This window comes from Bubalus kerabau, chromosome 19 (assembly GCF_029407905.1).
Source record: "Bubalus kerabau isolate K-KA32 ecotype Philippines breed swamp buffalo chromosome 19, PCC_UOA_SB_1v2, whole genome shotgun sequence".
Lineage (NCBI taxonomy): Eukaryota > Metazoa > Chordata > Mammalia > Artiodactyla > Bovidae > Bubalus > Bubalus kerabau.
Genome location: NC_073642.1, coordinates 40,813,752 through 40,828,156, shown reverse-complemented (window position 1 = coordinate 40,828,156; position 14,405 = coordinate 40,813,752). Strand labels below are relative to the sequence as shown.

At 39.3% G+C, this 14,405-nt stretch overlaps 1 protein-coding gene and 1 long non-coding RNA gene across 3 annotated transcripts in view; one reads left to right on the top strand and one right to left on the bottom strand.

Moving 5' to 3' along the window:
- The window catches only part of PRKD1 (protein kinase D1), a 348,924-nt gene that overhangs the window by 151,356 nt on the left and 183,163 nt on the right, over positions 1-14,405 (top strand). The gene's annotated exons all lie outside the window — the stretch shown is intronic.
- On the bottom strand, positions 1,321-13,316 carry LOC129634286 (uncharacterized). Of its 2 annotated transcripts, XR_008705513.1 has the most exons (4): positions 13,214-13,301; positions 12,572-12,602; positions 6,222-6,346; positions 1,321-1,898 (listed from the first exon to the last, which is right to left on the bottom strand). It is a non-coding gene; the product is annotated as an uncharacterized LOC129634286 (long non-coding RNA). The 2 variants fall into 2 exon arrangements; XR_008705514.1 differs by lacking the exon at positions 12,572-12,602 and having other exon boundaries at positions 13,214-13,316.

Genomic DNA, 14,405 nt, shown 5'->3' with positions numbered 1-14,405 from the left:
TGTATGCAGGTCAAGAAGCAACAATAAGAACTGGACATGGAACAGCAGACTGGTTTTAGATTGCGAAAGGAGTGTGTCAAAGCTGTATATTGTCACTCTGTTTATTTAACTTATTTGCAGAGTACATCATGGGAAATGTTGGGCAGGATGAAGCACAAGCTGGAATCAAGATTGCAGGGAGAAATATCAATAACCTCAGGTATGCAGATGACAGCACCTTTATGACAGAAAGTGAAGAACTAAAGAGCCTCTTGATGAAAGTGAAAGAGGAGAGTGAAAAAGTTGGGTGAAAACTCAACATTCAGAAAACTAAGATCATGGCATCTAGTCCCATCACTTCATGGCAAATAGATGGGGAAACAATGGAAATAGTGAGAAACTTTATTTTGGGGGGCTCCAAAATCACTGCAGAAGGTGACTGCAGCTGTGAAATTAAAAGATGCTTGCTTCTTGGAAGAAAAGCTATGACCAACCTTGACAGCATATTGTAAAGCAGAGGCATTCCTATGCCAACAAAGGCTCATCTAGTCAAAACTATGGTTTTTCCAGTAGTCGTGTATGGATGCAGAGAAGGCAATGGCAACCCACTCCAGTACTCTTGCCTGGAAAATCTCATGGATGGAGGAGCCTGGTAGCCTGCATTCCACGGGGTCGCTAAGAGTTGGACATGACTGAGTGACTTCACTTTCCCTTTTCACTTTCATTCTTTTGAGAAGGAAATGGCAACCCACTCTAGTTTTCTTGCCGGGAGAATCCCAGGGACAGGGGAGCCTGGTGGGCTGCCATCTATGGGTTCGCACAGAGTTGGACACGACTGAAGCGACTTAGCAGCAGCAGCAGCATGCATGGATGTAGAGTTGGAGTATAACAAAAGCTGAGCACTGAAGAATTGATGGTTTTGAACTGTGGTGTTTGGAAGCCTCTTGAGTGTCCCTTGGACAGGAAGGAGATCCAACCAGTCCATCGTAAAGGAAATCAGTCCTGAATATTCATTGGAAGGACTGATGCTGAAGTTGAAGCTCTAGTACTTTTGCCACCTGATGAGAAGAACTGACTCTTTGGAAAAGACCCTGATGCTGGGAAAGATTGATGGTGGGAGAAGAAGGGGATGACAGAGGACGAGATGGTTGGATGTCATCACTGACTTGATGGACACGAGTTTGAGTAAGCTCCGGGAGTTGGTGATGGACCGGAAGCCTGGCATGCTGCAGTCCATTTTGCAGTCATTGGGGTCACAAAGAGTCGGACACACCTGAGTAACTGAACTGAACTGTGTCGCTTCCAGTAATGACTGATGTTTATTATGATGGCTTCAAGTAATGTTCAAAACTTAAGTTACATTCAACAAAATATCCTTTGGAGGTGAGGAAGCATGTTCTGTATGTTAGAAATATTTCAGTACTGGTTGCTTGAAATTAAAAGTAGAACCTTAGGAAATCTAGCCAACCAAGGTATGCCTAGGACCACCAAGTCTACATGCACTTTGTTAGGATGAACTTTCATTGTGTAACTGGATAAATACAAGCTACCAGTTGTTAGGGTAGATATCTGTGTTACAAAGAATCTAGAAAGGCTGAAGAACAAAGTGGAATGACTTACACTGTAAGGCCGGTAGAATGGAGCTACAAGGTAGTCATCAACAAATAATTCACTTGTATGCATATTAACTAGCATGCTTAGTGTTGGTTAAGGTGAGAAGATTCCAGATCCTGAGGCTTAAGTGCACCTTTATAGTGATTTGGGGATCCAGAAGCTGTTCTAATCACCACTGTTGTGAATAGGAGTCAATGGTGTGTGGTCTCTAATTGGCAACTCGGCAACTCTGCAAACTGGAATACAGAACAGTTTCTCCACGATGAAGAAAGAGGGCATTGGGGGTTGTCTGAGTGGAATGCTGCCTATTAAAAGGAAAATAAGAGAGCTATTGAAAACCGCTATCGTACAAAAATAGTAAACAATGATTCTTGACCATTAACTGGACACAGTAGTCTCTTATTGAATAACATTGGGGAGGTCTATATTTCTAAAGCCTTTGCATGTGTTTAGTCAAGGGTCTGTTCAGCCAGATTATTTTAACTTTTGACCATTACCCTGAATTTGAAAAAGCTGAAATTAATTTTTATAAATAGAAAATATTTTGCCAGTGATTAATATGTAGTGTCTTCGTCACAGAGAAAATATATGTACAGAACTTGTCTGCATGAGTGCCTCTGTGAGAGTTTTCACCTAGTGAATTTTGCCATAATGTTTCAGCTTTTCATTTACACAAGGTTGGCACCTAACTGCAGACAATACCAGTTTCTAACACTGTGCCTGTGGCTCTTATGATGTTTTCTGTGTCCTTGGTGGGTTCTCATATTTCTTGTATCAAAGTACAATGTTATACATTTTAATAGAAGCCCTCTCTTTTGTGCTTATTCTGAGTATCACTAAATTGCGCAACCTTCAGACTGCTGCCAAAATGCAGAGGGCTAGGATTGCAGTTTCTTCCTCGTGTGAAGTGGCTTCTGGAATGTTTATATTTTTAAATTTGTGTTAGGCCAGTGTTTAAAGTTACCTAAAGTGTGACAATGCTTAACACATTTTAGCAGTGTGACCTGTCTAATGATTGAGCTTGCCTTTATAATAATAGAAAGTTAGCTGTTTTGTGATTCGCGTGCTTTCCGGGCCTGTACTTCTCACACACCAAGTGACTCACGTGTTCTTTCCGATGAATCCCGTGTGCACTTGCGTAGTCCCAGCTGCTACTCTCCTTTTTCATTTTTTTTCCCCTTCTTTTGCTTGCTTCCTGATAGCATGGAATCATCTCACTAGCATCTTCCACACTCACTGCCTTTGCATATAATCTCGATATTGGATGCTCACAAAACCCAGCCCATGGAGCCCACAGAACCCAGCACGTTTACATCAGTCTCCTTAGACTAGAGACCCCTGTGATGGTTAAGACCAAAAGACCACATAATACTAATGAACACCATCTGTAAAATTTTGAGATGTTTTTTCTCTGGAACCCAGCTTTATTCTTATTTTTGAAAGTTTATAAGTTGACAGTCTGTAAGAGTAGTATTTAAAATGTATTTCTACTGAAAGTGAATGTGCTTTTATCAAAGGAATATGATTACAGTATGGAAAATAATTGTGTGACAAGAAGATCCTTTTCTTCAAGAGCAATAGACCCAAGTTTCCAAAATTGGAAAGTTTTCCATCTGAAGAGGGAGGCTTTTACTTAGTCCAGACTCTGGATGTCATAGGGGACGGTGGGCCTCATATCAAGATCTTCCAATTTTTGAAATCAGAAATAATGCAAACCTCCCAATTTTTAAATATTGGTCAAAAAAACGTGTGGACTACACCCAACACCTTGGTGGAATTGACCTCTTGTGCTCTAAAGTTCAGTTGAGGAATTTCTTTGCAGATATGATATAAGTGAGTACTGATATTGCAATTAAACTTCTCCAGTTATGTATCAGTATTTGCTAACTATCAGCCATCTGTGGAAAAAGGAGTAAAGTAAGCCCTGCTGACCCTTGGTTGCCTCGGTTCCCTCAGGGAGAGAACAGGCTTTTGTTAACAAGACAAGCCTGAGGTCTGTGACCTCCTGCTGAACTGCCAGCTTTCTTTGAAAGTTTTACTTCCATGGCTTTCTGGTCTCACTGTATTTTATTACTATTTTATATTTTGGCCACTTTTGCGTGTACTACAGGATCTTAGAATCCCCAACCAGGGATTGATCCCCTGCCCCCTGAAGTGGATACTCTTTGTCTTAACCGCTGCACCACCAGGAAGCCCCCTTGCTGGTCTCATTGTATTTTTTATTATTATTAGTTTATGTTTTTGCCACCTCTACAAGGGCTGTAGGATCTTAGTATCCGCAACCAGGGATCGATCCTGTGCCCCCTGCAGTGGAAGCACGGTGTCTTAACCACTGGACTGCTTGGGAAGTCCCCTTGCTGGTCTCACTGGAGCCACCCTGAAGTCCAGCCTTGCACAGCTGCAAAGGTTTGGTTCACTCTTGCTGATGCTAATGATTCTCTTTCCACTTTCTGTGGATATCATTTCCCTCTTCTTCCACATTTTTCATTCTGCTCATCGAAGTATCTTCTTTTTTCTCTTTATCCTTTTCATGCTTTCTTCCCCACCCCCACCCCCACGTTGGTAAGAAGAGATTTTTATTTATCCCGCAGGAAACTATAATTTTGGCCGAAAATTACTAGCTTCTGAGCAGTGCAGTCAGAAAGAGAGGCACACCCAGGAAGCAAAGCTTGCATCCTGGCTTTTCGTACTTCCAAGAACAGTTATTCGTCTTCTCCCTTAATTCCTCCTCCTGTGTTCACAATTTCGGAGACGATCAACATGATCTACCTGGTGGGTTAACCTTCAAATGTGACAGTCCTCCTGTGTTTACAGTTTCGGAGACGATCAACGTGATCTACCTGGTGGGTCAACCCTCAGATGTGGCAGTTGTCCTGTCCCTGCCTTTTCCCTAGGCACACTACACCCTCCTGATCAGAGCTGCCGCCCTTCACTGTGTTCTCATTGCTCTGCCCTTGGATGGCTGTGAGCAATTGCAGTTTCGATCACAGCCGCTGCAGCACTCACTCTTCTATAGCAGTCCATGAAATACCTTACTTAGGATGACATATGTTTCTGTTGGAAAAAACTAAACTCTTTTGCACTCACACTGAAACAAAATGTGCTTATTGTAATAATCAAGGACTTCTCCCTGCTTACCTTTCCTGCCATTTTCCTGAAATATGATTTCTTACAGCCATACGTCATTCTCCAGAAACTCTATGTATTTTCACATGCCCCTCTCTCTTTGCCCAGTGATGCCTCATACCTCAAAACTGAGCTGAGATGACACTTGTGTTTTGTAGCCTTTAGGTGGGCTGGCTCTGCATCTCTGCATTTGGCTTTATCATTGTGTAACTACTGCTTGGTTTGCCAACTCTCTCACTAGACTGTGAGCTCCTTGGAAGCAGGAAATATCTTTCAGCCCAGAATGCTTAGGTTCTAGTGTGATGCTTGTCTGTATGCCCAGGCACTGCATTAGAACTTAAGAACGGTGAAACAGCTAACAGACTTCAGCTATTCAGTCTCTAAGGGTATGGAGCTGTTGCAGTTTGCTAGCAATTGGACATGTTAGCTCTGATGATCTTTATTAAGACTCATGTACAATAGGTTAATTTCAGTTCAGTTCAGTCACTCAGTCGTGTCCAACTCTTTGTGACCCCATGAACCGCAGCATGCCAGGCCTCCGTCTCCATCACCAACTCCCGGAGTTTACCCAAACTCATGTCCATTGAGTCAGTGATGCCATCCAACCATCTTATCCTCTGTCGTCCTGTTTTCCTCCTGCCCTCAGTCTTTCCCAGCATCAGGGTCTTTTCAAATGAGTCAGTTCTTCGCATCAGGTGGCCATAGTACTGGAGTTTCAGCTTCAACATCAGTCCTTCCAATGAACTATCAGGACTGATCTCCTTTAGGATGGACTGGTTGGATCTCCTTGCAGTCCAAGGGACTCTCAAGAGTCTTCAACACCACAGTTCAAAAGCATCAATTCTTTGGTGCTCAGCTTTCTTTATATGTTAATTTAGCCTCTATCTTTTTATTATTTTTTGCTATTTAAACTTGGAGTTATAATTACTTACAGTCTTTTAACTACTAAGATAAACAAATCTAAAATTAAAATCACAAAGTTTATATGACATAAGGATGGTATGGCCTGAATGTTTGTGTCCCTCCAAAATCCATATGCTAAAATCCTAATGCCCAATATGACAGTGTTAGGAGACAAGGCCTTTGGGAGGTGCCTAAGTCATAAGGGTGGAACTCTCATGAGTTAGAGTAGTAGCTCTTATAAAAGAGATCTCCCAGAGCTCCCTAACCTCTTCTATCATGTGAGGAAACTGTGAGAAGTCTGTGACATAGAAGAGAGCTGTCACCTGCCTCCCATCATGCTGGCATCCTGATCTCGAACTGTCAGCCTTTAGAACTGTATGAAATAAATTTCTATTGTTCTTAAACCACATGACCTTAATAGACTAGGACAAAAGGACTTTAAAATCAAATCATCTGTTTTACCAGAGAGCATTCAAGTTAAAAGAAGCATTGAAGTTGGGTTTAGCCACTCTACCCTTTTTGTGAAACTCACGAACAGCTGACTCAAAGGGCAGTTCCTGATGATGACTCCTGAGTCTTTCAGGTAGTTTCTGAAATACCTTGTCTCCTCTATTGTGGTTTTGCCACTGCGCAGGCTCACAGCTTTGTCTGCAGGACCTCAGACTTCCTGATGACATGGTGGTGACTTCAGTCTGCAGTGAAGGAGGGACCAATAGTGTAGTTCCTGAAATGAATATTCATTTCCATCAGGGTCAGAATAAAGGACAAACAGTAGGCAGTTTTGGTGGAAATTTTGTCTTGCTTTAAAGTAATGTTCTAAAGAACTATCTATACTATTAGTATTAGAGGGCTTTTTAAAAATTTAACCTTGCTTTTTATTCTTGAAAGCATGATTGGTAAGAGATGAACTGCTGTGTGCATATTTTCAAATTCTTTTTTACCCCCCTCCCCAAATCATCAAAATATTGGGTATACCTTTATTACTGAGTAAATTTTGATTTAAAAACAGAAAGTCTTTATACATATTACAGGGAAAGAACACTTCAAACAGACTTTGGCAGCATGTGTCATTGTTTCTAAATGTAAAGTTTTTAAACATAGCTTGGTACAACAGTTTGTTACAGTTAAAATTCAGTTTGTGTCACTTTTAGAAATCTAAACATTGTTTCTCTGTCATATGTCTTTGAAATGATATCATATGTTCTGGAAACTCAATAGGGATATTGAGAGTGCCAGAACTTACTAAAGGAAAAAAATACATATGTATAACCACTATAGATATAGATATGACTATATATGAATATATTTTTCTTTCTTTCTCATTAGGTTTATGAAACTGCAAAGTCACAACTGGGGACTATCTAGGAAAACTGAGTGATAAATGTGTGTGATAATTGGTAAATCTCTATTTTATCTGATGCTGTGACCTGGGCACTGGGGCTGTGGTGGTCGGGTGGAGAGCTAGAAAGAGAGCTTGGTTGTTCAGAGTGTAAAAGAAAGCTGAGTTCTGAAAGTGAGATCAAGGCTTCTACTTCAGAGGGCTCTAATGGGCACAGCCGAGAGCAAGCCGAGACTGCGGCCTCAGAATATCATGCTGGAGGCCACGGAGTCAACGGTTGCCCTCAGGCAGCATTTTCAGGGGCAGGAGTTTACAGGCCAAAGTATTAAGACCAAAAGTTTAGGAATTGTATGACTGCAAATGTCAGAAACTAAGAAATGTTTTCTTGAGGGTCTCTTGACACACTAAACTACACTGACTGGGGATAGATTTGCTTTTATCCAGAACTCAGCCTCACCAGGGCTTATCTCTTGTCTTTGTTTGTTCACATTTGGGTCCAGCCTATGCGGTGAGTCTCTAAAATCCATCCTCTCCCATTATGATTCCATACTCATATTATGCTGTGAAGCCAGGCAATGAAGAGCTTTGTTTATTCCTCTTCACAGAAAAGTTCTGAGTTTTCTGTCTGGGCCAGTTAAGGTAATACAGCTAATCCCGACTACTCACTCGAGCAAAGGTAACATTTTTGCTGATTGGTAGCTTTAAAATACATGGTCTGCCTTTAGAGCAGGGGAAGAGTTAATTCTCCAAGGAACAATGTCTGATTTGTAAACTAAGATGAAGTTAATCTATTTCTAGAAAGATCGAGTTGTTGTTCAGTTGCTCAGTCGTGTCTGACTCTTTGCAACCCCGTGGACTGAAGCACATCAGGCTTCTCTGTCCTTTACTATCGCCCAGAGTTTGCGCAAACTCATGTCCATTGAGTTGATAATGCCATCCAACCATCTCATCCTCTGTCTGGAAAGGTATAAAATGCTCAAATTAGTACAAGATACAGTAAAGGGTTGAAATTGATCAGTTAACTATTAAGAATGCATAATCTAGGATGGATGAGATTATGTTAAGTGGACCCAACTTTTAAAGAACACTAGTTCCTATTCTTGAAAGTTGCTCTAGAAATTGAAAATGAGGAAAAGTTACCAGCTAATTTAAGTAACTCTAATATAATTTTAAACCTAAAGCCTGATGAGCATAACAGGAAAAAAAAATCACTATAGGCCTGTTTCTCGTATGACTATAGATACCACAATCCACACAAAGTAAAACTTTGGCTAAGCATATCCTGTGGTATAATACAAATAATCCATCATGATCAAGTAAGACTTTATATTGATATTTAAAAATGTGAGAACAATTCATCATACTGTTAATCAAAGAAGAAATAAAATCAAATGATCATCTTTATTGATCCCAAGAAAGCATTTGATAAGGTTCACTATCTGTTTATGAAAAATGTATCTTGGGACTAAAGGCTTAGAAGGGTACTTTCTTAGTTTGGTAAAGGTTATATATCAAAAACTACAGAAATGATTATATTTCATGGAAAAATTTAGTATATATTTTGGATTGTGTAAAGGTTAATGGTAAAGAACAACACTTAAAGAAATGGAAATATTGAAACAAGAGTAAAGACACATTATTTGCAGATGAGATAGCCATCTACCTTAAAAAAAAAATTAACAGGCAAACTATTAGAAGTATTAAAAGAGTTAACCAAGGTCCTAGATGCAAGATTAACTTTTAGAAATCACTACTATGCTATGAAGAGTAATCACTAAAAATTACAGTGTAAAAACAGCAATACAAAGTAGTAAATATCTGGGGATTAACAACTGAGTTTATACAAGACTTTCATGGGAAATGTTAAATAGAAAGCATAGTAGGTGATGTGTATGAAAAGAGATTGTCCATACTCTTGGGATGATATAATTTAATACTATAAACATGTCAAATCTGCCAAAATTAATCTTGATCTCAATTTCAATTGGATTAAAAATATTAATTTTATTAAAAATATTTAGGGAGAATAGAATTCCAGAAATAACTGAATTAACCTTAAGAAGAGGATAGATCTGGTCATCAAATATTAAGACATAGTAGAAAGTCATAGTTGAATTTTTTGAAGGTTTTTTTTTTTTTTTTTTGATACAAGAATAGACAAATAGACTGAAGGGATTAAATGAAGTGCTCAGAAATAAACTGATATATATGGGTAAGTTTTTTATGTGGTAAAACATTTCAAATCATTGGGTAACAGATGGATTATTTAATAGATGACCTTGGAAAAATTGGCTCACAACATTATAAAAAGAAACCTAATGCTTTTTAATACCACATACAAAAGATGTACCTTTTCCAAGGAGGTGAAAGACCTAAGTATGAAAGCTAAAATTATCAATTGATTACAATTTAAGAGATTTTAGAAAAAGGGAAGAAGGCCTTCTTAAACAAAATTTCAAAAACAAAACCATAAAATTATAAACTGATGAATTTTTATCATCAGTTATAGGATTTCTGCTCATCAAAGGTTACCACAGATGGCATTAAAAAATGTGTAAATAAATGGGTGAAGTTATTTAAAATATCTAAAACCCAACAAGGGACCAATGTATAGAATACAAGGAGTTTCAAAAAATCAACTAAAGAGGGAAAGCAACACTGATAGAAAAATAGGCAAAGAATACACGAACAGCTAATCTATAGAGGAAGATATGCCTAATGCCCACAACTTCAAATTATTTTTTAATTAGATAAATGCAAATTAAAGGAACTATGAGATATCATCTTTCACTACTAAAGTGCAGAAATATTGAAGTTGGATAATGCCAGGTATTGAAGATTTGTATAGTGAGGAAGCCTCAGATACTGCTGGTGAAAATGTAGACTGGTACAACTATCCTAGAGAGCTGCTGCTGCTGCTGCTAAGTCGCTCCAGTCGTGTCTGACTCTGTGCGACCCCATAGACGGCAGCCCACCAGGCTCCCCTGTCCCTGGGATTCTCCAGGCAAGAACACTAGTGTGGGTTGCCATTTCCTTCTCCAATGCATGAAAGTGAAAAGTGAAAGTGAAGTCCCTCAGTCATCTCTGACTCTCAGCATCCCCATGGACTGCAGCCTACCAGGCTCCTCCATCCACGGGATTTTCCAGGCAAGAGTACTGGAGTGGGGTGCCATTGCCTTCTCCATCCTAGAGAGCAGTCTGCTACTATTCAGTCAAAATAACAAGTATCATAACTCAGCATTTTTGGGTACAGACATCCTCAAAAAAATTCTTGCACTGGTAAATGAGGAGGCCTGAATCAGCATATTTATTACTGCGTTGTTTGTAGAAGCAATGAGTTTGTAGATGTACAAGCATCATCACCAGAAAAGTGGATAAATAGATTTTAGTGGACATAGGGGAACATTTTCAGCAAGTGGAAATTGTGGATTTGATGTGCAACGTGGATACATCTCAAAAGCAAAAAAATAATAAAGTATTTTGTATAGTCCTATGTATGTAAATCAAATCATGTACATATACATACAAACTAAAGATACCCATGAACCACAGTATGGTATGGTGGCTTTACCTGGGGTGAAGAGAGAAAAGGAAGTTGTTGGTATAAAAGAGAAGGGGAAAAAAGACATATCCCAAGGGAAGCAGGAAATGTAGGTATACTGAAAAACCAAAAAATGAATCCTGTCTGGCCAAAAAAGGCAAGTGTCTACTGGCTCAAGAATGTTCAAGAGATCAGGACACCAAAAGTAGACTCTAATATAAGAGAGTACCATGTGAACACCAACCTAAGACACAGAGTGTTGACTTCATTTATAGATACTATCAAATTAGCCACCCAAAGACCTGAGTCCCCCAGACGTGGAGAAAATGGCTGGCTATTTAAATTGAAGAAGAAGGTTTGGCAAGCATTTGCAGAATGGATTCTGAAATATCATGGCACAGTAAGCTAGAAATGAATGATGTCATATGTAGAAGTTTCTCCCTAGCTCTGTTAAAATTGGTTTCATTGTGATTGTTTCCTTCTTTCTTTTTCTTTCTGCTCTTCCTGCTTCTTTTATATGCCTCCTAGTTTTTTGTATATTGTCATTCACATTCCTTGGCTCTGTCCTTTCACAATCTTTCTTCACAACATCCGTTTGCTTTTTCTGCTTTTCCCCTTTATCTCTGTGTTAAGAAACGACTGTCTTGTTGTTTCTTTTTCTATGTTTTTACCTCTTCCTAACAGTTGTTCCTCTGTCCCCATTTTTTTCTAATAGAAGATGGTTTTTCCTCAGCCTGCAGATCTATCCTGCACACCTCCCACACTCTGTTCCTAACATGACTTTGAGAGGAAAATGGTAGGAGGGAATAAACTGCCAGGTTCCTTAATCTTATTTTCATGCACATATTTTAGCAATAGAAAGTAAAGGTTATGCAAAAACTCAGGAAATCAGAAACATTTGTTTCTCTGTATATTTATCTTTAACTTTTTTTTAGTACTGTAGGTTGTTCTTTGATGATTTCATAGAAATGAAAAGAATTTAATCACAGTATCAACTAATATCATTTTTTAGCTGTCGACATAAGTTGTTGACACCCTCATGGATCTTCAGAAATGAGGCTCATGTAAGAAATAGTTAACTGATTCCTATTTCTAATTGATGCAAACATTTCAATAAATGTGGTTATAATAATAAATTTTAAAAATTACCCAGTCCTGGGATGAAGGAAAATAAAAAGTCCTTGTGTTTGTAAATCCCCCTCCTTACCCCACCTCCCACCATTATTCTAGCTTTACCTGCATGTTTCTAAGGAAGTTGAAACCTACTTTCACTGATGATGTCATGCTTTTCCTATAGAGCTGAACAGCATTCTCTTGGGGAAAATAATTTATTATCTTTTTTTTTGATGGAAAAATAGAAAAGTCTCTTATCTGTCTCAGCCTTTGGGAGTTCAGAGGACAAGGCATGTTATATCATACTCAGTAATATATTGGTAAATGTTTAACACCCCACTCTTTGGAAAAAAAGTATTGTCAATTTTATGATATAAAAGGTGTAGCATATAATTTACAAATAATAAAATGTAAAATACCTTTTATTATAAATTCACATAGCCAGTTATATCTCAGAGAATAATTTTGTCTTTTTTTCCCCTTAAACTCTTACATACCGAAGTGCAACTATGGTTGCAAATGATGAATAAGTATAGTTGTGACATGACTGTTGGTTTATAATTTTTTATATGAACAAGTAAGTGAAAATGAAACAACAAAGAAGGAGGTCAGAACTTTGCATGTTCATCAGTGACTTGAGCGACTTCACTTTCACTTTTCACTTTCCTGCATTGGAGAAGGAAATGGCAACCCACTCCAGTGTTCCTGCCTGGAGAATCCCAGGGACGGGGGAGCCTGGTGGGCTGCCGTCAGTGGGGTCACACAGAGTCGGACACGACTGAAGTGACTTAGCAGCAGCAGCAGCAGCAGCAGTGACTTGAATGAAGTTTTTGCTGAGTTGAATAGTGGTTTTGAATAGTGGAAAAAAATTTCCTCTTTGTAGATGTGTGTGTATATGCATGTATGTGATGTTCACATGGCAGTGACAGGTGTAGCAAAAGAGGACAAATTCTTACCTCCAGATCTTGAATCATGTTTGCTTACATCCTGTTGACCAAAGCAAGTTACATGGTCAATCTCAGAGTCAGAGGAAGAAGGCCTAAAAATTACTGGGTAACTGAATGGACATGGATATAAGAAGGGCAGTAGTTGCTAGTCATTTTTATGTACTCATTTTATAGGTGTACTCAGCTCCATCATGAAAAATCCACAGAACAGTAATAAACTATGAAAGTGAAAAGTGGGAGTGTTAGTTGCTCAGTCATGTCCGACTCTTTACGACCCACCAGGCTCCTCTGTCCATGGAATTCTCCAGGCAAGAATGCTGGAGTGGGTTGCCATTCCCTTCTCCAGGGAATCTTCCCGACGCAGGGATCAAACTCAGCTTTCTGATGTTGCAGGCAGATTCTTTACCATTTGAGCCACCAGGGAAGCCCCATTAAACTATAATGACATGGAAATGTATTTAGTATGGAGTTTGTAAGTAGCAGTTTCTAAGGTTTCTCCTACTGCTCCACAATATCAGGTTGAGGGCTGGTATCTCTCTGATTCTCTTTATCCTCTTGGTCCTAAGATAGCTGCCCACAAACAAAATCTTGTGTGCACCAAGACCCAGGGAAAAAGATTAGTGACCCCACAGGAGACTGAACCAACACTACCTGCTAATACTGGAGGCTTTCTTATGGAGGTGTGGATCTGCAGTGGCTCACTGCACAGATGGGGGCACTGGCAACAGCAGTCTTGGGAGGTGCCCCTTGGTGTGAGCCCTTTGGAGGGAGGTTGCTATTAACCCTACCATGGGGAGCCTGTAGACTCCTGGGCTATGTTGCTTCAGGTGAAACAGCTAACAGGGAGGGACCACAGCCCCACCCATCAGCAGACAATCAGATTAAAGTTTTACTGACCATAGCCCTGCCCACCAGAGCAAGACCCAGTTTTCCCTGTAGCATTTTCTCTTATCCTGAAGTTTACACAAACCTCTTAGCCTGATCTGCTGGTGGGCAGACAAAAGAAACAAGAGCTATAATCCTGAGGCTGCCAGACTGAAAACCACATCACAGAAAATTAATCAAAGTGAAAAGGCGGTGATTATGTCCCAGATGAAGAGACAAGATAAACTTCTGGAAAAACAACTGAATGAAGTGGAGGTAGGCAACCTTCCAGAAAAAAGAATTCTGAATAATGAGAGTGAAGATGATCCACAATCTTGGAAAAAGAATGGAGAAAATGCAATAAATATTTACTGAAGACCTAAAAGAACTAAAACCAAACAAACAAGAAATGAACAATACACTAGAAGGAACCAATAGCAGAATAACTGAGGCAGAAGAACAGATAAGTGACCTGAAAGACAAGAATGATGTAAATTACTGTTGTAAAGCAGAATATAGAAAAAACAATGGAAAAAAAAAAAGAATACAGCCTAAGAAACATTGGGGACAAGGTTAAACACACCAACATTTGCATTATAGGGTTCCCAGAAGGAGAAGGGAGAGAGAAAGGACCCAAGAAAATATTCAGAGAGATAATAACTGAAAACGTCCCTAACATGGGAAAGGAAATAGTCAACCAAGTTCAGGAAGTGCAGAGAGTCCCAGGCAAGATAAACCCAAGGAGGAACATACCGAAGCACATAATAATCAAACTGACAAAAATTTAAGACAAAGATGAAATATTAAAAGCTATAAGGGAGAATGACAAATACAAGGAAATTCCCATAAGGCAATTGGCTGATTTCTCAACAGAAAATTTCCAAGTCAGAAGGGAATGGCATGATATATATGTTTTAAGTGATGAAAGGGAAGAACCTGCAACCAAGAACACTCTACCCAGAAAGACTGTTCATTCAGA